This window comes from Caretta caretta, chromosome 9 (assembly GCF_965140235.1).
Source record: "Caretta caretta isolate rCarCar2 chromosome 9, rCarCar1.hap1, whole genome shotgun sequence".
Lineage (NCBI taxonomy): Eukaryota > Metazoa > Chordata > Testudines > Cheloniidae > Caretta > Caretta caretta.
The window spans coordinates 39,714,489-39,738,131 of NC_134214.1; the positions used below are offsets into that span (position 1 = coordinate 39,714,489).

The 23,643-nt window shown below is 43.4% G+C and overlaps 1 long non-coding RNA gene across 1 annotated transcript; it reads left to right on the forward strand.

Annotated features, from left to right (window-relative positions):
• The first annotated feature begins 656 nt into the window (after window positions 1-656).
• Window positions 657-21,952, forward strand: LOC142073274 (uncharacterized). Its single transcript, XR_012670077.1, has 4 exons — window positions 657-713; window positions 2,267-2,433; window positions 11,507-11,594; window positions 20,547-21,952. It is a non-coding gene; the product is annotated as an uncharacterized LOC142073274 (long non-coding RNA).
• Window positions 21,953-23,643: the final 1,691 nt, after the last annotated feature.

A 23,643-nucleotide genomic window follows, 5' to 3' on the forward strand; every position in this document is an offset into this window, starting at 1 on the left:
TCTCCCCCCCCCCCCTCAAATTTTCCCCTTATTTATACATTAGTGATAGAATGACATGTCCCTTAAAGCAAACTTGTTATGTAAGCAGTTTCAATGTTAAAGTGAGGGGTTCCTTCTGATTATCGATTAACCAGGTGTGGGTTTTTCCAGAGTTTGCAGCCTTGAGGCCCCAATAGACATTCCTGGGGCACATCCTGCTCTTCTAAGATGCATGTATCAGCAATTTCAACACAATACTTATCAGGAAGGATGCGGGGTCAAGCTGCCCTCTCTGCGGCACTCAAAACCCCCCCTTCCCTCCTGCCTTGGTTAAGCTAAGCCTGCTGACTTGGCTGCTTTTAGCAATAAGCCATAGTAGTTTCAGGCACTTTACTGGTTTGCCAAAGTCTCTCCATACATAAGAGGGTATGAAGATACCTTTAAAATCCTTGGCCTCCCCTTGCCATTAAAATTGCTACTAACATTTAACAAGTTGTCATAAATATAAAGGGAAGAGTAAACACCTTTAAAGTCCCTCCTGGCCAGAGGGAAAAACCCTTTCACCTGTAAAGGGTTAAGAAGCTAGGATAACTTCGCTGACACCTGATCACAATGACCAATGAGGAGACAAGATACTTTCAAAAGCGGGGGGGGGGGGAAGGACAAACAAAGTCTCTCTCTGTCTGTGTGATGCTTTTGCCGGGGACAGAACAGGAATGGAGTCTTAGAATGTAGTAAGTAATCTAGCTAGAGATGCGTTAGATTCTGATTTCTTTAAATGACTGAGAAAAAAAGCTGTGCTGGAGGGAATGGATATTCCTGTTTTTGTGTCTTTTTGTAACTTAAGGTTTTGCCTAGAGGGTTTCTCTGTTTTGAATCTGATTACCCTGTAAAGTATTTACCATCCTGATTTTACACAGGTGATTCTTTTTACTTTTTCTTCTATTAAAATTCTTCTTTTAAGAAACTGAATGCTTTTTCATTGTTCTTAAGATCCCAGGGTTTGGGTCTGTGTTCACCTATGCAAATTGGTGAAGATTTTTATCAAACCTTCCCCAGAAAGGTGGGGTAACGTTTGGGAGGATTGGGGTGGGGGGGGAAAAGACATTTCCAAACAGACTCTTTCCTAATAATAATAATAATAATAATACCGGTTAGATGTTTGGTGGTGGCAGCGAAAGTCCAAGGGCAAGAGGTAAAATAGTTTGTATCCTGGAAGTTTTAACCGAAGCTGGTAAAAGTAAGCTTAGGAGGTTTTCATGCAGGTCCCCACATCTATACCCTAGAGTTCAGAGTGCGGAAGGAACCTTGACACAAGTGTATTTACATTTCATATAACACTGTACCTATTACCACTTAAAAAGGTAATAAGCACCTTAAAAAGATTAGATGGAGACACAGATGAGCTCAAGTTAACACAGGCAGAATTCACTCTCTAATAAGATCTAGTACTGTAAAAAGAAAATAAACCCAAAGACCATACAAGTTACTAAAATCTTTCTTCCTAACTTCTTGGTAATATTGGAATATGTTAGAGCAGGCAAGTACAATTACATTTGCAAGGGAGATCCTCTAGCATCCCAAGTTGCTGTTCCATCTTATAAAGGAAGTAAACACAGTATGATTGGTGGTGGAGGAAATGTGTATAAATTAGTTGTGACGGATTGGATCACAAACCCCTTTGGGACTGCCACCTGATGTATTTAGACTACCTGTGAACCCGTTTTCCCTGCCAGCTTGGGACTTCAGTACCTTGTCTTGTTTGAGTCAGACATGCTTGCCTGCTGTAAACACAGATCCAAGTCTGAACCACGTCCCCCACAAGCTGCAGGCTTAACTGAAAACCGCTTAAGAAGTGCTCCCGCCTCCAGCACTCAGATACCCAGCTCCCAATTGGGTCCAAACCCCAAATAAATCTGTTTTACCCTGTATAAAGCTTATACAGGGTGAACTCATAAATTGCTCGCCCTCTATAACACTGATAGAGAGAGATGCACAGCTGTTTGCCCCCCCCCCCCCCAGGTATTAATACTTACTGTGAGTTAATAAGTAAATGATTTTATTAAATACAAAAAGTAGGATTTAAGTGGTTACAAGTAATAGAACAACTTAAATTACCAAACAAAATAAAATAAAACAAGCAAGTCTAAGCCTAATACAGTAGGAAACTACATGCAGGTAAATATCATCCTCAGATTTTCCAATAAGCTTCTTTGAAAAACTAGCCTCCTTCTAGTCTGGGGCCATCAATCACTTATACCCCTATAGTTACTGTCTTTTGTTCTAGTTTCTTTCAGGCGTCCTTCGGGGTGGAGAGGCTATCTCTTGAGCCAGCTGAAGACAAAATGGAGGGCTTTCCCAAGGACTTATATAGTCTTCTCTCTTGTGGGTGGAAACCCCCCTCTCCCCCAGTGTAGAATTACAGCTACAAGATGGAGTTTTGGAGTCACATGGGCAAGTACATGTCTATACATAACTCGGTTCTTTACAGGCTGATGCCATTGTCCACATGCTAGTTTGAATGTTCCCAGGAAAGCTCAGATGTGAATTGGTGGCTAACAATGGACCTTGATAGACAAGTACTCCCAATTAGTTGAATAATCCCTTCACACTATCTTCACCAGATTTGCCTTGGTGCTTCCTAGAGCAAACACTTTAAATACAAGCATAGAGCCAATGCTAACAACTTCAGATATAAAAATGATACATGAATACGAATAGGATGAATACAATCAGTAGAACATAACCTTTGCAAAGATATGTTACATGGCATATATAGCATAAAACCTATTCCATTTGTCATATTTACATTCATAAGCATATTTCTATAAAGCATTATGGGGTGCAACATCACACTAGTGTGGTTTGCTTACTTGAGGAAACACTGATATGACTTGTGACACCAAAGCTGCTTTGTTCCCCATTTCTGTGTCTAGAATGTAAGATGTGTAAAAGTTGGAGCTGTGTCATATCTAAATGAAGATGCATACCATTGTGAGACTCGCCTCCAATGTCTTATTCCTGCTTAAAATTAACACCTGCTGAGGGATACAGGAAATCCAGTCAGGGTCTCTGCCCAAAACACGTTGTCTGCCTCTGCAGAATCTCAATATACACTGCAACTGCTCTAATCCCAGTTCTCTCTGTATAGAATATTTAATGTACTGTGCATCTAAACAGCATCTTAACCCAAACACTCTGAATTTATCTCACTGCCTTAATTGCATTCAGCGATTATGCAGACTTGGAAATGTTTCTTTCCGTAACCTGCTCACAGTGAATAGTGCTCATTATCACAAATAGAGCCCCTGAGGAAGGGTAACAGAACAGAGCCATTAACTATCAGGAAGCAAAAAGAATAACAGAACACTTTAAAGTAGTGAATGTAGTAGATGGTGGGCTGGTGAAGGGTTTTGGCAGAGACCAGGCAAGGAAGAGACCCTGCTTTCTGAGACTGCAAAGGGAAGACAGGAAGAGCTGTCAATGGGGCTGGGCTATCCTTGTAGTGGCTTCCACCACCACATAGGGTGGCCATTTCAATTATCCATTGCTTGATCTTTATTTTTGGGTGAAACTTGTATGCGTGAATACAAGTGACCAGATTCTGTACAAATACAGTCAAAACTGGGCATTCATTCCAGCCCTATCCAAACTTAATCTCAAATGAGATTGTTTGTTTATTTTTATACTATCATCCCATCAAATCTACATGAGTTTACTGTGAACAGCTGCAACGAGCAGGAGTGGTTCAATGCGCTGGAAAGGTCCAAATTGCGAAAAGGCAATTGTAACAATGCCTCATTACTTTCAGATCAGGCAAGTCTCCCTGTATTCACGATGGCTCTTACAAGTACTTGTGTGGCATTTTTGGGGAAAGATCTTCAGTCTCCTCTACAGCTGTGACTTTGTACCCAGTCAGTTGCCTACTTCTTTCCTCATTGCCCTGGAGAGGCAAGAGTACTTAATTTCTCCAAGTTTGTCTTTCATTATCGCTTCGGCTATCCAGGCCTGGTCTTCATCAGAATAAATCTTTAATTTTAGTGATGTAGAATAAAAAAATTTAAATAAAAGAGCTAAAACACCACAGAGAAAGCATTTCTACTTTGGCATTGAGCTTAGTTACAAACTAGAGGCTCTGGGCCAGGTCCTGGACTGTTCAGCTAGCTGATTTGCACTGTTCATGCACCAAAACAGAGCTGGAAAACTGGTGGGGTAACTGGGGAGTCTCCTGGCATAAGAGAATCCCTCAATGCTATAAAGCCCAGTCCCAGCTCCCCTTTCCTGGCACAGGGAACATACTGGGGACTAACCTTGGCTAACAGAACAGTCCCTGAGAAACTTACTGACTGAATAATGGGAGTAGTCCTGAGGCACAGGGTAGTCCTAAGATCTGTTGTTGGACAGGTGGCTTGAAGCCACCTTTGCCTGGGGTCCTGCACCAAGCACGGATCAGAGATCCAAGTGACAAAATTTATCTTGTCATGCAGCCTAAAGTTGCTGCTTTTCCACCAGTTGGATGTCCCCATTGTGATGTCACAGAACCCCTACGTAGACTCTTTTCTGACAAAAACAACAAAAAACAGTGTTTAGCATGCTGATTTTACAAGGGCATTGCTGTACTGTCTACAGTAGTTATTCCTGATTTAAATTAGAATAGAGCCCAGATGCCATAGTCTCTTGAAGTCCAGGAGTCAAGAATCCTTTAGTATTTGGGATGACATCCTTTGTTTAATGCATACATTCCCTTAGATTTTCATTTTATAAACAGAATGAGTTTACTGCTAGACTTCCGCTGTGTTTTTTTTGTTCTTGACATCGACATCAGGCAATATTCCCTGGACAAATTCATTTCCAATCGTTCCTTCAAATATAATGATGATGATCAGTTTTTTGCATACAGCTTATTAGCATGTCTCAAGGGCAGGGAAATTCAGGATAGAGGTGGGAGGGACTCGAGTCTAAATGGAAAAAGAGCTGGACTGGGCACTGTGTGACCAGGAAAAGATTTTAATAGCCTCACCCCGGAGAATAGCTAAATAACAGAAACTGCATATGTTGTACAGTTCCAGGGATAACTGCACTTCTGCTCCCTTTGTCGCCCCCTTACATGGACCCACTTAGGTGATGGCAAGAGGCCAAGATCTTTCTCAGATTGGAACCTATGTTCCTTCCTTCCAGATCAGAGTCTTAGGGCTGCCATCCCCTTGTCATTCACTATGCCTAGCCCAGTAGATGTGATTTTTTTTTTTTTTTTTTTTTTTTTTTAGTTCAACACCTGCAGTTCTTCTGTCTCAGGGACAATGACAGCATTAATCAATGACCAGCCAGCATTAATCAAAGTACCATAGATGTATTTAGGGCAAAAGCAATACAGAGAAAGCATCATAAAACAATAGTCTACATGCATGCTATGCTTACTAGATGTCACTCATCCTCTTCCTGGGATCCTGGTAGGTCCATACACACATCTCAGTTCTTTATTCCAGAGTGAGTCTGCTGAGCCAGATCAGTCTGACTCTTTTTTACAATGTGGGAACTTTGTCTCCCAGGCCTTCTGACCCAGGTAATGCCAGTCAAGGCTACTGCCCCCGGGGGGTGAAACTTCAAAGGGCTGAGTATCTGCAAAGCCAGCACTGAAAACGTGCAGTAATTTCCCTCCCACCCTGTCTCCCCAGTGATTCCAGATTCCCACCCAGCCAGGAAAACAATACATACACCACTTATTGATACAATAGTTTATGAATATCCCAAGTGTCCATAGCCTCTGGCACATCTCCTTTGAAGTTTCTAGGCTTCCAAGGTCTCCCATCTGTCACAGAATACATAAGGGTATGTCTACACTACGGAATAAGGTCAAATTTGTAGAAGTCGGTTTTTTAGAAATCGGTTTTATATATTCGAGTGTGTGTCCCACCACAGAAAATGCTCTAAGTGCATTAAGTGCATTAACTCGGCGGAGCGCTTCCACAGTACTGAGGCTAGAGTCGACTTCCGGAGCATTGCACTGTGGATAGCTATCCCACAGTTCCCGCAGTCTCCGCTGCCCATTGGAATTCTGGGTTGAGATCCCAATGCCTGATGGGGCTAAAACATTGTCGTGGGTGGTTCTGGGTACATATCGTCAGGCCCCCCTTCCCTCCCTCCCTCCGTGAAAGCAAGGGCAGACAATCATTTCACGCCTTTTTTCCTGAGTTACCTGTGCAGACGCCATACCACGGCAAGCATGGAGCCCGCTCAGGTAACCATCACCCTATGTCTCCTGGGTGCTGGAAGACGCGGTACAGCATTGCTACACAGTAGCAGCAACCAATTGCCTTCTGGCAGCAGACGGTGCAGTACGACTGGTAGCCGTCCTCGTCGTGTCCGAGGTGCTCCTGGCCACGTCGGCTGGGAGCGCCTGGGCAGACATGGGCGCAGGGACTAAATTTGGAGTGACTTGACCAGGTCATTCTCTTTAGTCCTGCAGTCAGTCCTATTGAACCGTCTTTTGGTTAGCAGGCAGGCGATATGGATTGCTAGCAGTCGTACTGTACCATCTTCTGCCAGGCAGGCAAGAGATGAGGATGGCTAGCAGTCGTATTGTACCATCTTCTGCCGGGCAGGCAAGAGATGTGGATGGCATGCAGTCCTTCTGCACCATCTGCTGCCAGCCAAAAATGTAAAAGATAGATGGAGTGGATCAAAACAAGAAATAGACCAGATTTGTTTTGTACTCATTTGCCTCCTTCCCTGTCTAGGGGACTCATTCCTCTAGGTCACACTGCAGTCACTCACAGAGAAGGTGCAGCGAGGTAAATCTAGCCATGTATCAATCAGAGGCCAGGCTAACCTCCTTGTTCCAATAAGAACAATAACTTAGGTGCACCATTTCTTATTGGAACCCTCCGTGAAGTCCTGCCTGAAATACTCCTTGATGTAAAGACACCCCCTTTGTTGATTTTAGCTCCCTGAAGCCAACCCTGTAAGACGTGTCGTCAGTCGCCCCTCCCTCCGTCAGAGCAACGGCAGACAATCATTCCGCACCTTTTTTCTGTGCGGACGCCATACCAAGACAAGCATGGAGGCCGCTCAGCTCACTTTGGCAATTAGGAGCACATTAAACACCACACGCATTATCCAGCAGCATATGCAGCACCAGAACCTGGCAAAGCGATACCGGGCGAGGAGACGATGTCAGCGTGGTCACGTGAGTGATCAGGACATGGACACAGATTTCTCTGAAAGCATGGGCCCTGCCAATGCATGCATCATGGTGCTAATGGGGCAGGTTCATGCTGTGGAACGCCGATTCTGGGCTCAGGAAACAAGCACAGACTGGTGGGACCGCATAGTGTTGCAGGTCTGGGACGATTCCCAGTGGCTGCGAAACTTTTGCATGCGTAAGGGCACTTTCATGGAACTTTGTGACTTGCTTTCCCCTGCCCTGAGGTGCATGAATACCAAGATGAGAGCAGCCCTCACAGTTGAGAAGCGAGTGGCGATAGCCCTCTGGAAGCTTGCAACGCCAGACAGCTACCGGTCAGTTGGGAATCAATTTGGAGTGGGCAAATCTACTGTTGGGGCTGCTGTGATGCAAGTAGCCCACGCAATCAAAGATCTGCTGATATCAAGGGTAGTGATCCTGAGAAATGTGCAGGTCATAGTGGATCGCTTTGCTGCAATGGGATTCCCTAACTGTGGTGGGGCCATAGACGGAACCCATATCCCTATTTTGGCACTGGAGCACCAAGCCGCCAAGTACATAAACCTCAAGGGGTACTTTTCAATAGTGCTGCAAGCTCTGGTAGATCACAAGGGACGTTTCACCAACATCAACGTGGGATGGCCGGGAAAGGTACATGACGCTCGCATCTTCAGGAACTCTGGTCTGTTTCAAAAGCTGCAGGAAGGGACTTTATTCCCAGACCAGAAAATAACTGTTGGGGATGTTGAAATGCCTATATGTATCCCTGGGGACCCAGCCTACCCCTTAATGCCATGGCTCATGAAGCCGTACACAGGCAGCCTGGACATTAGTCAGGAGCTGTTCAACTACAGGCTGAGCAAGTGCAGAATGGTGGTAGAATGTGCATTTGGATGTTTAAAGGCACGCTGGCGCAGTTTACTGACTCGCTTAGACCTCAGTGAAACCAATATTCCCACTGTTATTACTGCTTGCTGTGTGCTCCACAATATCTGTGAGAGTAAGAGGGAGACGTTTATGGCGGGGTGGGAGGTTGAGGCAAATCGCCTGGCTGCTGGTTACGCGCAGCCAGACACCAGGGCGGTTAGAAGAGCACAGGAGGGCGTGGTACGCATCAGAGAAGCTTTGAAAACCAGTTTCATGACTGGCCAGGCTACGGTGTGAAAGTTCTGTTTGTTTCTCCTTGATGAAACTCCCCACCCCTTGGTTCACTCTACTTCCCTGTAAGCTAACCACCCTCCCCTCCTCCCTTCAATCACCGCTTGCAGAGGCAATATAGTCATTGTTGCTTCACATTCATGCATTCTTTATTCATTCATCACACAAATAGGGGGATGACTACCAAGGTAGCCCAGGAGGGGTGGTGGAGGAGGGAAGGAGAATGCCACACAGTACTTTAAGCACAGCACTTTAAAAGTTTACAACTTTAAAATTTATTGAATGACAGCCTTCTCTTTTTTTGGGCAATCCTCTGTGGTGGAGTGGCTTGTTGGCCGGAGGCCCCCCCACCGAGTTCTTGGGCGTCTGGGTGTGGAGGCTATGGAACGTGGGGAGGAGGGCGGTTGGTTACACAGGGGCTGCAGTGGCAGTCTGTGCTCCAGCTGCCTTTGCTGCAGCTCAACCATACACTGGAGCATACTGGTTTGGTCCTCCAGCAGCCTCAGCATTGAATCCTGCCTCCTCTCATCACGCTGCCACCGCATTTGAGCTTCAGCCCTGTCTTCAGCCCGCCACCTCTCCTCCCGGTCATTTTATGCTTTCCTGCACTCTGACATTATTTGCCTCTACGCATTCGTCTGTGCTCTGTCAGTGTGGGAGGACAGCATGAGCTTGGAGAACATTTCATTGCGAGTGCGTTTTTTTTTCTTTCTAAGCTTCACTAGCCCCTGGGAAGGAGAAGATCCTGTGATCATTGAAACACATGCATCTGGTGGAGGAAAAAAAAAGGGACAGTGGTATTTAAAAAGACACATTTTATAAAACAGTGACTACACTCTTTCAGGGTAAAACTTGCTGTTAACATTACATACATAGCACATGTGCTTTTGTTACAAGGTTGCATTTTGCCTCCCCCTACCGCGGGGCTACCCCCTCAACCTTCCCCCCCCTCCCTGTGGCTAACAGCGGGGAACATTTCTCTTTAGCCACAGGCAAACAGCCCAGCAGGAATGGGCTCCTCTGAGTGTCCCCTGAAGAAAAGCACTCTATTTCAACCAGGTGACCATGAATTATATCTCACTCTCCTGAGGATAACACAGAGAGATAAAGAACAGATGTTGTTTGAACGCCAGCAAACATACACTGCAATGCTTTGTTGTACAATGATTCCCGAGTACGTGTTACTGGCCTGGAGTGGTAAAGTGTCCTACCATGAAGGACGCAATAAGGCTGCCCTCCCCAGAAACCTTTTGCAAAGGCTTTGGGAGTACATCCAGGAGAGCCACGAATGCCAGGGCAAATTAATCCTTTCAGATGCTTGCTTTTAAACCATGTATAGTATTTTAAAAGGTACACTTACTGGAGGTCCCTTCTCTGCCTGCTGGGTCCAGGAGGCAGCCTTGGGTGGGTTCGGGGGGTACTGGTTCCAGGTCCAGGGTGAGAAACAGTTCCTGGCTGTCGGGAAAACCAGTTTCTCTGCTTGCTTGCTGTGAGCTATCTACAACCTCCTCATCATCATCATCTTCTTCGTCCCCAAAACCTGCTTCCGTATTGCCTCCATCTCCATTGAAGGAGTAAAACAACACGGCTGGGGTAGTGGTGGCTGAACCCCCTAAAATGGCATGCAGCTCATCATAGAAGCGGCATGTTTGGGGCTCTGACCCGGAGCGGCCGTTTGCCTCTCTGGTTTTCTGGTAGGCTTGCCTCAGCTCCTTCAGTTTCACGCGGCACTGCTTCGGGTCCCTGTTATGGCCTCTGTCCTTCATGTCCTGGGAGATTTTGACAAAGGTTTTGGCATTTCGAAAACTGGAACGGAGTTCTGATAGCACGGATTCCTCTCCCCAAACAGCGATCAGGTCCCGTACCTCCCGTTCAGTCCATGCTGCAGCTCTTTTGCGATTCTGGGACTCCATCATGGTCACCTCTGCTGCTGAGCTCTGCATGGTCACCTGCAGCTTGCCACGCTGGCCAAACAGGAAATGAGATTCAAAAGTTCGCGGTTCTTTTCCTGTCTACCTGGCCAGTGCATCTGAGTTGAGAGTGCTGTCCAGAGCGGTCACAATGGAGCACTCTGGGATAGCTCCCGGAGGCCAATACCATCGAATTGTGTCCACAGTACCCCAAATTCGAGCCGGCAAGGCCGATTTAAGCGTTAATCCACTTGTCAGGGGTGGAGTAAGGAAATCGATTTTAAGAGCCCTTTAAGTCGAAATAAAGGGCTTCATCGTGTGGACGGGTGCAGGTTTACATCAATTTAATGCTGCTAAATTCGACCTCAAGTCCTAGTGTAGACCAGGGCTAAGAGACATAGTATTCATTATGAAAAGGGGTGCCCAAACAACACTCAAGCCCTTAACTCCAAACTGAGCTCCAAATGCCGCATCTGAAAGCAAACACATTGAAATGGATCAACCCGTCAATATGGAATTCATTAATCCCACTCTGTCCCCCGAAGAAGAGTGATCTACCTGTAGGACCTTTTGATGTGTGTTCTCATATGTGGAAGTGGGGGAAAAAAGGAGAATTTCTTTGCTGCCATAGGACCAAAGCCTCAGGCTCAGCTATATGAGAGTAAAGGGTATATTAGCCTGAGGCTAGTCTGGCCATGGTGGAAGGGACCACGGAATGGTTCCAAGTAAAATCCATGGAACTTCTCATGTTTGTGCAGCTCTGCAAACAAGACACAAATAACGTACATATATATAGCATTGCATACTAATGCACAGTCAGAGCGTGTTTGCTTTGCATGCAGTAAGTGTCACTCACACAGTCTGCAACCACTTCCTAGTTAATTTGGTTTCAGAGGGGTAGCTGTATTAGTCTGTATCAGCAAAAAAACCTGAGGAGTACTTGTATCAGGTGCATCTAGTACTCCTCGTTTTTTCTAGTTAATTTGGAATCTCTTCCACATACCTGTACTGTGGCAGAATTAGATTTGAATCTGTATCCTAGCACCAAGCACTGCATGTTTGCAGAAAATGGAACTATTTTCCTTGACATTAATTAAAGCAAGCAGTCATCACAATCATCACTCTGGGCAACCATGCAGCTATTTATCTCTCAGTCTCCAGGAGGACACAGTCAAATATTTTGAGACTTACTCCCTTCCCCCACATCCACTGTTTTTGATATCCCATTCAGAATCTATTGTCTCACTCTTACCATGCTTTGCTCTCTTTTTTTCAGGCTTGAAATGGGATTTGAAATTAAAATAGCATTTTATGTATGCAATGCCATTTCCACTGACGACAGCAGAGCTTTGGAAGCAGCAATGGTGGGTAACACAAAGGTACTTTGGGGCCTACACCCTAGGTTTAAGTGTCTAAGGACTAATTTTTGGCTGAATTGCAATCCACAACTCCTGTGTAATCCTGTAGCCACCTAAACTCACGTGGCACCTAAGTTTTTAGGGTAACAGTTCCCTTGGCACCTATCTTTCTGCCTCTGGGCATGTGCACTGTGCCTCACTCTAGGTGTCTGGACACCCACTTAAGCCTCTGAGCAATTCATGAACCACTGGAAGATAGGCGTTCGTCTACTTTCATCATATGGAGGGCCTGATCTGGTAGAAGGCCTCTGAGGCTGCCTACCAAGTCAGGTCTCATGCAAAATGTGGCAGCAGGTAGTAGCATGGCTCAGTTTATAACTATTAGCTAAGTGGTTAGAGCACTCACCTAGCACACAGAAAACCAAGATTAAATTCCTCTGTTGGCCAGAGAGGGAGATTTAACCACTGAGCTATTCTGATGTGGGGCACTCTCAGTCTCTCATGGTAAAGCTGTGGAAAAATAATGGAAGAGTGAGAGGAGGAGAACTTAGACCTTGGGTCTCTCACATCCCATATGGGTGCCCTAACGACTGGACTGGAGAATCATTCCCACTCTTTCTCTCTTGCCCAATCACTGTTCCACTATGGATAAATATTTAAATAGTTCAATTCCCCTCTCTGTCTGTGGGGGAGAGAGGATTTGAAGACGGGGCTCCTACTTCCCACGTGAGTCCTCTAAACACTGGGCTAAAAGTTGTATAAGGTCAGCTTCAGCTCCTTCTCTTCCAGCTGTTTTTGTGTGGAGCAATGCAGGTGCCTAACTCATTTTCCCCCCTCTGCCTCAAGAAACAGCTTACATGTCTAAGCTGCTTGACTCTGGAGAGAAGTTTCCATTTGTGGATTGTTAAGCAGAGATATCTAGGGCTTCGTACATGCCCCTCTAGTCAGCCCCACTAGCTAGCTCCACATCAAGTATGTTGGCATTTGTGGATTGCTTTCTGAGGTGCGTATTTCTCTCCATTTACTGTACAGGGAGACTAAGTACCTAACTCAGGTTTTGGGGATCACAATATTGTGCCTGTGATTTTTCTAGGTACCGTGCCACAGAGCATTGCAATATCTAAGTTCCTTTACCGATCCACATCCATGTGTATGTTTATTCTGTAACCACAGCAGAGCACAAAACACTGTGGGCCAGGTTCTGATTTAACTTACACTAGTATAAATCTCAGGTTTCAGAGAGTAGCAGCCGTGTTAGTCTGTGTCCATAAAAAGAAAAGGAGGACTTGTGGCACCTTAGAGACTAACAAATTTATTAGAACATAAGCTTTCGTGAGCTACAGCTCACTTCATCGGATCCACACTATATTTTCCACTGTATGCATCCGATGAAGTGAGCTGTAGCTCACGAAAGCTTATGCTCTAATAAATTTGTTATTCTCTAAGGTGCCACAAGTACTCCTTTAGTATAAATCTTGACATAGCCTTTGTGACTTAAGATCTGCACCAGTGTGAATGACAGGGGAATTAGTTCCTGTATGATAGCAGTGATTTTCCTCACTGGCTTGGTAGTACATCCCAGGCATCCAATGTGCCTGCTGAGACCTCGATTGCGGAAAGTACTTGTATGCATGCTTAGGACCCACTGAGCATGTGCTTAAAGTTAAGCTTATGTGCCCTTCCTGAAGAGAGATGTTTTCCTGAATTAGGGCTGTTACAGAATGAGCTGGATCTTTAAGGGGGCTGGGGTTCAGCTGCACTTTTCCAAGGTTTAGCCCACCTCTCCAGGTGAAGGGAATGAGTCGGTTGGGGGAGGAGGGCAATGTGGTGGGACAGATGACTCAGAACCAGATTGCTGGAAGTTATAAAAGGCAGCCTGAGCACTGTGGGAGAAAGAGTTAATGGTGTTAAAAAGCTATTGTAAGGCAGAGGCTTTCCAAAGCTCCTGGGTAGGAAGTAGTTATACGAGGGCTGGTGGGTGTGGCAGGGGATCTGCTAGGAAGAAAGCAAGTGACGGATTTCTAGAATTCCCTAGGGAAGGCCTGGGTGAGAGACCTACAAGGAGCAAGAACTTGCTAGAGAGAAGCCTCAGCTAGGGGAAGTCTTACTAAAGGACTGCAACCACTGGAAGGAAGGTGATACATAAGGGGAAACTGAAACAGCAACATGGCTGAAGCCAGACCAGGTTTGTCCTGCTACAAGGGACTAAGGGCCCAGTTCTGCATGCCCTTGCTCAGAAGTTTAATCACTGAATACAATGGGAGTGCAAACTGAATTGATAACTGGGAGACTGGTTTCACACCTCCGAGGGTCACAAACCAGAGGGGACTCTGGTTGTTAAGAACTCGGTGGATGGATTGGGGAGGGACGGGACTGGAATGGCTCATGTCACCCTGAAAGAACCAGCTAGGCTGGTGGAAGCCACGGTGAGACCTCTGACTGTGAGCAGGATATTGGTGTCAGGGCTCTTAGCCATAGCAGACAAGTATTAAGATACCCAGGGTTACAGGGCAGGCTGTGACTGAACCATTTAGCGGTCTGTGTAATCTCAAAATGACACAGTAGTACTGTCACGTTTGGGTTTTTAATAGAATGTAAGACAACTTGATGCTAAATTTCTCCTTCGTAAGGGAGTCCTCCAGAAATCTAATGCTTCTAATGCATTTAGAGCACTTTGCAGTTACTGGCTCATTTTACCCTGACAAGCTATACATTCCCTTGAAAAAACAAATATATTTAATTGCTAATTATCATACTTTTACCAGGAAGCCTTCACATTCTTGCATTGCTAATACATAACCTGATCAAACATAGCAGATTTCAGCTTTATAATAGCTTTCTCACTTATTAAAGTAGAGATTGGGAGATATATATATTATTAATTCTCTTTTAAAAAAAAAAACTGCCATTTTAGGGATTGGTGGCTTCTTTCAATGGCAGGCAGGGTTTGTAATAGCAGGAATAGTCAGCCCCTTCCCTCAAAGACTGTGCTTCACTGTCTCAATTCATCATATTTTTTCCAATAAACTGGGGTACAGCATATGCATATGCAAGATTACTCCCAACTCCATCTCATGCACAGCATCATTAGGCTGTCTTATTACTATAGTGATATATGTGTTTTAATCCACCACTTGTTAACTTTATCACATTTGTAAACTGACCTCTCAGTAAAAAGAAAAGGAGGACTTCTGGCACCTTAGAGACCAACAAATTTATTTGAGCATAAGATTTCAGTGTAGAGTTTGTGTTATAATTTGAAATGCATCCAAGCTCACCCTGTCCAAAAACCAGTGACCAAGATTTAATAATGGTTCATCACAGTGGTGGTATAACTTACACAGCAGGTGTGGGGGTGGTGTCTAATGATAGACAAGATGACACAAATGGTGGTGTTTTTTTGACAGCCAGAAGCAGGTTTTTATTTAAATCAGAACACAGGGAACTGGATTCCACCTACCTCCAATAACATTTAAATATATACAAAACTAATACATTCAAATACACACACTAATTTATTACTAAGTATACTTAACTAACTATAACCCTCTACATAAACAATATTTCTCTCTAGCTCCATATCTACTGGCTATTACCTTACAGATTATTTTATTTTTAGTTCAAGGTTCCCTTTCCCGCAAATCTTACTGGGTGCTGTCTAAAGCCCAACTCAGTTTTTGAACCTCAGAAGTGCCTTTTGTCAAGTCTATCTCTTCAGGAAGAGATGTCAGTGCTGCTTGCTTGTGGGGGTGCACATTAGAGCAGACCCACCGGATCTAAAGGACATCTGGTTCTCCTGTCCCAGATCTCTGGGACCACATGAATCAATGATAGGGACAGATGTTCAAGACGTGCCATCAAGGAGCACTTAAAGATGATAAAGTAATCACAGAGAAACTAAATGGAATTCTTTGCTTCAGTCTTCACGGCTGAAGATGTTAGGGAGATTCCCAAACCTTAGCCATCTTTTGTAGGTGACAAATCTGAGGAATTGTCACAGACTGAAGTGTCACTAGAGGAGGTTTTGGAATTAAATGAGAAACTTAACAGTAACAAGTCACCAGGACCAGATGGCATTCACCCAAGAGTTCTGAAAGAACTCAAATGTGAAATTGTGGAACTATTAACTATGGTTTGTAACCTGTCCTTTAAATCAGCTACTGTACCCCATGACTGAAATATAGCTAAAGTAACGCCAATATTTAAGAAGGGCTCTAGAGGTGATCCTGGCAATTACAGACCGGTAAGTCTAACGTCAGTACCGGGCAAATGAGCTGAAACAATAGTAAAGAATAAAATTGTCAGACACTTAGAAGAACATAAATTGTTGCACAAAAGTCAACATGGTTTCTGTAAAGGGAAATTATTATGTCTTACTAATCTATTAGAGTTCTTTGAGGGGGTCAACAAACATGTGGACAAGGGGGATCCAGTGGACATAGTGCACTTAGATTTTCAGAAAGCCTTTGAGAAGGTCCCTCACCAAAGGCTCTTACCTAAATTAAGTTGTCATGGGAAAAGAGGGAAGATCCTTTCATGGATTGAGAACTGGTTAAAAGACAGGGAACAAAGGGTAGGAATAAATGGTAAATTTTCAGACTGGAGAGGGGTAACTAATGGTGTTCCCCAAGGGTCAGTCCTAGGACCAATCCTATTCAGCTGATTCATAAATGATCTGGAGAAAGGGGTAAACAGTGAGGTGGCAAAGTTTGCAGATGATACTAAACGGCTCAAGATAGTTAAGATCAAAGCAGACTGTGAAGAACTTCAAAAAGATCTCACAAAACTAAGTGATTGGGCAACAAAATGGCAAATGGAAATTTAATGTGGATAAATGTAAAGTGATGCACATTGGAAAAAATAACCCCAACTATACATACAAGATGATCGGGGCTAATTTAGCTACAACTAATCAGGAGAAAGATCTTGGAGTCATCATGGATAGTTCTCTGAAGACAGCCACGTAGTGCGCAGCGGCAGTCAAAAAAGCAAACGGGATGTTTGGAATCATTAAAAAAGGGACAGAGAATAAGACTGAGAATATCTTATTGCCCTTACATAAATCCATGGTATGCCCACGTCTTGCATACTGCATACAGATGTGGTCCCCTCATCTCAAAAAAGATATACTGGCATTGGAAAAGGTTCAGAAAAGGGCAACTAAAATGATTAGGGTTTTGGAACGGGTCCCATATGAGGAGAGATTAAAGAGGCTAGGACTTTTTCAGCTTGGAAAAGAGGAGACTAAGGGGGGATATGATAGAGGTATATAAAATCATGAGTGGTGTGGAGAAAGTGAACAAGGAAAAGTTATTTACTTGTTCCTATAATATAAGAACTAGGGACTGCCAAATGAAATTAGTGGGCAGCAGGTTTAAAACAAATAAAAGGAAGTTCTTCACACAGTGCACAGTCAACCTGTGGAACGCCTTGCCTGAGGAGTTTGTGAAGGCTAGGACTATAACAGGGTTTAAAAGAGACCTGGATAAATTCATGGAGGTTAAGTCCATTAATGGCTATTAGCCAGGATGGTGTCCCTAGCCTCTGTTTGTCAGAGGGTGGAGATGGATGGCAGAATAGAGATCACTAGATCATTACCTGTTAGGTGCCCCAGAGGGAGTGAACCTGGCATTGTCCACTGTCGGTAGACAAAAAGAACAGGAGTACTTGTGGCACCTTAGAGACTAACAAATTTTTTAGAGCATAAGCTTTCGTGGGCTACAGCCCACTTCATTAGATGCATAGAATGGAACATATGATGGAAGTTGCCACTTGAATAAATATGTGGATAGAGTTGGCACCAGGCTTTGTTGCAAGGATAGGTTCCGGGGTTAGTGTTTTTGTTGTGTGGTGTGTGGTTGCTGGAGAGTATCCTTGCAACAAAGCCTGAGGCCCACTCTGTCCACATATTTATTCAAGTGACACCATCATAGGACCTAATGACATTAGCCACGCCATCAGGAGCTCGTTCACCTACATATCTACCAATGTGATATATGCCATCATGTGCCAGCAATGCCCCTCTGCCATATACATTGGCCAAACCGACAGTCTCTATGCCAAAGAATAAATGGACACAAATCTGACATCAGGAATCATAACATTCAAAAACCAGTAGAACACTTCAACCTCTCTGACAACTCAGTAAAAGATTTAAGGGTGGCAATTTTGCAACAGAAAAGCTTCAAAAACAGACTCCAATGAGAAACTGCTGAGCTTGAATTAATATGCAAACTAGATACCATTAACTTGGGTTTGAATAGAGACTGGGAGTGGCTGGGTCATTACACATATTGAATCTATTTCCCTATGTTAAATATCCTCACACCTTCTTGTCAACTGTCTAAATGGGCCATCTTGATTAATACTACAATAGCTTTTTTTTTTTCCTGCTGATAATAGCTCATCTTAACTAACTAGCCTCTCACAGTTTGTATGGCAATTTCCAACTTATCTGTATGTGTGTGTGTGTATATGTGTGTGTATATATATATTTGTATATATATATATATATACTACTTACTATATGTTTATATATATATATATATATATATATATATATTTCTGCTTACTATATGTTCCCTTCTATGCAACTGATGAAGTAGGCTGTAGCCCATGAAAGCTTATGCTCTAATAAATTTGTTAGTCTCGAAGGTGCCACAAGTACTCCTGTTCTTTTTGCGGATACAGACTAACACGGCTACTAGTCTGAAACCTGCCGGTAGACGGGATACTGGGCTGGATGGACCTTTGGTCTAACCCAGTAAGGCCGTTCTTATGTTCAAATGTGGACTCACTTTGACCATCCAGCTTTAAACTGACAGGACCCTCCTGCACATCTGTCCTGCCCAATCTCTGCCTTTCCACTCACTCTTGATTTCTCTCAAGTCCAGTTTGCCTCTGTCCCTCTGGCTGCCCTCACCCTATTTCTCTTCACTTACTCCTAAGCTCTCTCTTTCTCTCTTGGGATCCCCCTGCCTGCCTATGTCACTCACCTTCCACCCTCTTCTCCTCTGTCACTTCCCGTCCCCTGGAGGGGAGGCAGCACCTCCTCCAACTTTCTCAGAGTGAGTGGCTACTTTCTTGCCATAGAACAATAACTGCACATTCACCCTGAACACAGCCTAAACCATATAATACCATATAGGGTTGAGTCCCTTTACCATATTTACCCATTTTTAGACTATATTTTCACTGATTCCTGTAGTATACATTCAATTCTCTTGGAACCGGATCCAAAGCCCACTCAAGTCAATGGGCTTTGAATCAGGGCCTTGCTACATCAACCATCATTGTACACACTCCTAAGTTCTTTGGGCCAAATCTTGTGGTTACTTACACACTAGGGAAACCAATACACTGTCAGAGAGCTTGGTGCCTGGCATTTTAACAGTAAATGTGGTTGGGTGACTATTTCCTTCTAGCGATGTTCTAGCATGCTAAATACAAGAAGAAAAAGTATTTAACTCTCTTGTTACTCAGAGGATCTCCTCTGTGACTGATCTGACGTATCCATGTCACCCATTTCTAAAGCATATTTTTCCAAGCTTTGCAATAGCAAATGAAAAGCTTACCATTTTGTATGATACTTTTCTAGTTTAACATTACTGTTGATATCAACAGTAGAAAGAGGTGGGTAAACAGTGATTTGATGGAAAAGATGGCTAGATTGTAAAATGAAAGCACTGAAATTGGAGTATTTGCATTGTACTCACAATAGTTCTGTTTTTCTAACTTCACAAAGAAAAGGCACATAAAATCAAACAGTGCTGACAGCTGAAAAATAGCAAGGATCTCGCAGGTGTTCCCATGGAGCTTCCATTTGAAATGAAATGAAGCCTCATGGGGTAGCTAATCTCATTCCTACACAGATCTTGCTATGTGTTCAGTTGGAAGCACTGTATACAGATTAGAAAAGCAGTCTGGGAAGGCTAGTTACAAAGCTTAGGGTAAATCTTGGCACAAAAAACTTACGTTAAGAAAAATGGATGATGGATCAGACTCCAATCCTCCAGAGGAAGGGAAAGTTATGTTTAAGACTCTTCAGCCTCTCCTCAGCATGTATCCCTGTTCTTCCAGGACCAAATCCAGCACTGGTGTAAACAGCCCCAACTCCTATTGCACAGTGCAGCCCATATGGCACATAAGATTATGCACTGTTTATGTATCTCCAAAGTCAACAGTACTTAGACACAAAAGCATTTGTTGATTTACATCGTGATAAAAGGGTATGTGACTTGAGATTTAAATGATCAAAAAAATCAGTTGTATTTCGGAATTTCCTTGCCTGAAGTAAATCTGTTCTGTTTTTAAAAAATTGGAAGTGCTCAGCCCAAAGATGTGTATTTGCCCATAAAGCTGCTGTCCCCGTAGGATACCAGATGGTGTATCTGAAGCACTAATGTTATCATTTGGAAAGAAATGCACTGAGAGCAACAAAACAATGCACTTAGTCTGATGTCTCTACCTCTGTCGGCATTTTAGGCTTTGTACTAAGGAAATAGCCTTTAATTTTCAGGCTTTGATAAATAAGATGACAATTAAAAGGGGAAACCTTCAAATACACGTTGATCTTAAAATTTCCTAAGGTAAAAGGTGTTCCTGAACTAATACATTCCCCAAGCCTTTTATTTCAAAGGCTGAATCAAAGAAGCCAGCGGAACATTTTTACTTACCATCTAAGATTACAAATAAACAAAATGTGCCAAGCTGCTAGATTACACTTCTCTTCATCATTCCTGTTCACCAGACCTTCCTTAGCTGTTATGCCAGTACCCATTCTTCCAGGCACAATGTCAGTCTTCTGTTAATGAAGAATATTTTCATCATGCAATCCCCCGAACTGTGGTAAATATTTAGATGTAGTCAGAAGCTGTACACTTTGTTAAATAGGGAAATAAACCTCTCTCCATTTACTTTGTTTCACAATCTTTTCTGTTTTCTCATTTCCTCCATAAGGCAACGTTGTCAAAGACCAGTGAAGTTGTCACAACTTACAAAAACAACGTGTCTAGTATTTCAGTAGTTTTCTCAACTGCTTCCAATGGAAAAATGTGCTCATTTAAAGAGTTTTGAATTGGCTACTATTCGCTTCTTGGCTCCTTGGAGCTAAAATCAAAGTGTAAGTAGTCTCTTGGTCTATCCAAGCCAGTGATCAAGTGTCTTGATGTTTTTGGTCTCGAGATGAAAACCTTGTCTGTGTCTCCTGGACCGTGAAGTGCAAAAATTATCTAAGTTATATTGTCTGTTTGGAGCATTACAAATTGCAATCAGTGTATGGTGGCTCTTTTCCCCCTAGGATAGCACAAATCCTTGGGGGGCAGAGTGCTACCAATTTTGGATCAGTGTCTGAGTCTGACTACACTGTTTGTTGGTGGTACTAAAGTGTTTAGTGCCCAAATTGTCATTTATATCTGTACAAAGTGGATATGAGACCCTTCCAAATAGGACTACTGTTTTATACCCACTCTGTACTCATGCTGCACAGGTGAAAATAACTAGACAGAAGGTCCACTAAAGCAGGGGAGAATAAAGAACAATGTGATTTAGTGGTGTTTTCTTCTAGTAAAAGGTTTTTTAATGGAGCTTTGACATTTGTACCATAGCTATCCCATCTAATTCTAGTCACTTTGAGCCTAGCCTTGGTAGTAGCCCATAAAGTTCCCCTGTTAATGTTTCTAAAAGGAATTGGTCTTCCCTGAGATAAGCCCCAGCCATTTATACTAATGTGCTGTTTATAATATAAAACTAGAAGCACTAACGGGGATTTTTAAGGGTAGAGATCTCAAAAGATTAAAATAGTAATGGGTTAAATTTAAAATCCTCATTGGATGTGTCACCAACTCATGCAACATAGTAACATTTCAATTACAGTGGAGCCATATATCGTGCACAGTAGAGCATATGGTAGCTTGTAGAGTTGGAGATTGTTTCTTGGTTGTGAATTTGTTCTGGGAAGAAGTAAGCAGGTAATACCAAGTACTATGTTCTGTTTTTAGAAAGAAAAAATAGTTTAAACCTTCAGTCCTGTAAAATTCCATATAACCAAAAATTAATATTTTAAACATTTTTTAATGTGATTTCTCAAAGACTGAAAGAAATGTTAACAATGTAAGTGAACAAGAGGGTTGGCTTAGTTGTCTGTTTGAAATACCTACTCATTGAAATCACTAGTTCAAATTCCTAATAAGGCTTACTCAAATTTTAATCTTTCCAGGGCAGATAGCAGACTGAAGGGGATTCAGTCTCTGTGCAATTCCAATGACACCTCTAAAAATTCCAGTCTTGTCTCTTGTGCATGGATAATAAAGATCCCATGAAAAGAAAAGGAGTACTTGTGGCACCTTAGAGATTAATCAATTTATTTGAGCATAAGCTTTCGTGAGCTACAGCTCACTTCATCGGATGCATACTGTGGAAAGTACAGAAGATCTTTTTATACACACAAACCATGAAAAAATGGGTGTTTACCACTACAAAAGGTTTTCTCTCACCCACCCCACTCTCCTGCTGGTAACAGTTTATCTAAAGTGATCACTCTCCTTACAATGTGTACGATAATCAAGTTGGGCCATTTCCAGCACAAATCCAGGTTTTCTCCCCATCCCACCCCACAACAAACCCACTCTCCTGTTGGTAATAGCTTATCTAAAGTATTCACTCTCCTTACAATGTGTATGATAATCAAGGTGGGCCATTTCCAGCACAAATCCAGGGTTTAACAAGAACGTCGGAGGGGGAGGAGGGTAGGAAAAAACAAAGGGAAATAGGTTACCTTGCATAATGACTTAGCCACTTCCAGTCTCTATTCAAGCCTAAGTTAATTGTATCCAATTTGCAAATGAATTCCAATTCAACAGTCTCTCGCTGGAGTCTGGTTTTGAAGTTTTTCTGTTGTAATATCGCAACTTTCATGTCTGTAATCGCGTGACCAGAGAGATTGAAGTGTTCTTCGACTGGTTTATGAACGTGATAATTCTTGACATCTAATTTGTGTCCATTTATTCTTTTACGTAGAGACTGTCCAGTTTGACCAATGTACATGGCAGAGGGGCATTGCTGGCACATGATGGCATATATCACATTGGTGGGTGTGCAGGTGAACGAGCCTCTGATAGTGTGGCTGATGTTATTAGGCCCTGTGATGGTGTCCCCTGAATAGATATGTGGGCACAGTTGGCAACGGGCTTTGTTGCAAAGATAGGTTCCTGGGTTAGTGGTTCTGTTGTGTGGTATGTGGTTGCTGGTGAGTATTTGCTTCAGGTTGGGGGGCTGTCTGTAGGCAAGGACTGGCCTGTCTCCCAAGATTTGTGAGAGTGTTGGGTCATCCTTCAGGATAGGTTGTAGATCCTTAATAATGCATTGGAGGGGTTTTAGTTGGGGGCTGAAGGTGACGGCTAGTGGCGTTCTGTTATTTTCTTTGTTAGGCCTGTCCTGTAGTAGGTGACTTCTGGGAACTCTTCTGGCTCTATCAATCTGTTTCTTCACTTCTGCAGGTGGGTATTGTAGTTGTAAGAATGCTTGATAGAGATCTTGTAGGTGTTTGTCTGTGTCTGAGGGGTTGGAGCTAATGCGGTTGTATTGCAGAGCTTGGCTGTAGACAATGGATCGTGTGGTGTGGTCAGGGTGAAAGCTGGAGGCATGTAGGTAGGCATAGCGGTCAGTAGGTTTCCGGTATAGGGTGGTGTTTATGTGACCATCGCTTATTAGCACTGTAGTATCCAGGAAGTGTAAGGAGAGTGATCACTTTAGATAAGCTATTACCAACAGGAGAGTGGGTTTGTTGGGGGGGTGGGAGAAAACCTGGATTTGTGCTGGAAATGGCCCAACTTGATTATCATACACATTGTAAGGAGAGTGATCACTTTAGATAAGTTATTACCAGCAGGAGAGTGGGGTGGGGGGGGAGAGAACCTTTTGTAGTGGTAAACACCCATTTTTTCATGGTTTGTGTGTAAAAAAAGATCTTCTGCAGTTTCCACAGTATGCATCCGATGAAGTGAGCTGTAGCTCATGAAAGCTTATGCTCAAATAAATTGGTTAGTCTCTAAGGTGC